The 1,183-nt window shown below is 55.4% G+C and overlaps 1 pseudogene; it reads left to right on the top strand.

Moving 5' to 3' along the window:
- The first annotated feature begins 120 nt into the window (after positions 1 to 120).
- LOC104850621 lies at positions 121 to 904 on the top strand (annotated as a pseudogene).
- The last annotated feature ends 279 nt before the right edge of the window (positions 905 to 1,183 follow it).

Below are 1,183 nucleotides of genomic sequence, written 5' to 3'. Positions count from 1 at the left end.
ACCCACAGCTGGGCCCCTACAGCTCCCGGGACCCCGACGTGCTGCGAGAACACATGACCCAGCTCGAGGAAGCCGCCATCGGCATCCTGGTCCTCTCCTGGCACCCACCTGGCATGGCTGATGATAATGGGGAACCCTCAGATGACCTGGTGGTACCTGCCATTGTAGACACCGCCCATCAGTACAACATCCAGGTGGCTTTCCACTTGCGACCTCACAAGGGCCGGGATAACGTGATGGGATGACTGGACATGACAACATCAAGTACATCATTGGCTCCCTTGGTGCATTTTACCGCTGTAAGAACAGCACGGGCAAAAACCTCCCACTCTTTTACATCTACAACTCATACCTGACAACCCTGAGGGCTGGGCGCACCTACCGATACAAAATGGGCCCCAATGAATCCACAACACACCCTATGATGGAGTCTTCATAGCGCTGCTGGTAGAAGAAGGCCACACCCATGGCATCCTGGAGGCTGGATTTGATGGCAGGTACATGTGCTTTGCCTCCAGTGGTTTCTCCTTTGGCTCTTCCCATCAGAACTGGAAAGCTGTGAAGAACTTTTGTGATGACAACACTCATGTTCATTCCTAGAGTGGAGCCTGACTACATTGACACCAGCATCCGGCCCTGGAACAACCACAATACTCAGAACAGGGTCAGTGGCAAGTGCTACGAGCCAGCACTGCAGGCAGCCCTGACAGTGAGGCCAGAGATCTTCTCCATCACCTCTTTCAGTGAGTGGCATGAAGGCTTGCAGATCGAGAAGGCCATTCCCAAGAAGATGCCCACTCGCATGTATTTGGACTGTCTGCCTCATCTGCCCAGCCTGTACCCGGAGCCGACCCATCGCTGGGCAGAGCACTTCATCAAGGAGAAGGAGCAGTGGCTGGTGTGAGGAGCTTGAGGCAGACATCCAAGTCTTGCTGAAAGATGTCACCATGTAGGCTCAGCTGAGGGCACAGGCACTCACTGGCCTCCCAAGTCAGCAGCTGGGTGCTTCTAGGTGACCATCAAGCCAGGGCCCATGTAGGACAGAGCCTGCTGCTGTGGCAAGCATGCTGGGGCCCACTGCAGGGGTGCAAAGCAAGGTGGTGTTCCAGAGAAAAGGGTAGAGGCTGGCAGGTGACTGCGGGCAGCTCCACATGCTCAGACCACTTTCATATCTCTTCGGGCT

Source organism: Fukomys damarensis, unplaced genomic scaffold, assembly GCF_012274545.1.
Source record: "Fukomys damarensis isolate Sample0158 unplaced genomic scaffold, DMR_v1.0_HiC HiC_scaffold_17, whole genome shotgun sequence".
NCBI classification, from domain to species: domain Eukaryota; kingdom Metazoa; phylum Chordata; class Mammalia; order Rodentia; family Bathyergidae; genus Fukomys; species Fukomys damarensis.
The sequence above is the reverse complement of the archived record's forward strand: the minus strand, read 5'-3'. Positions and strand labels throughout refer to the sequence as shown.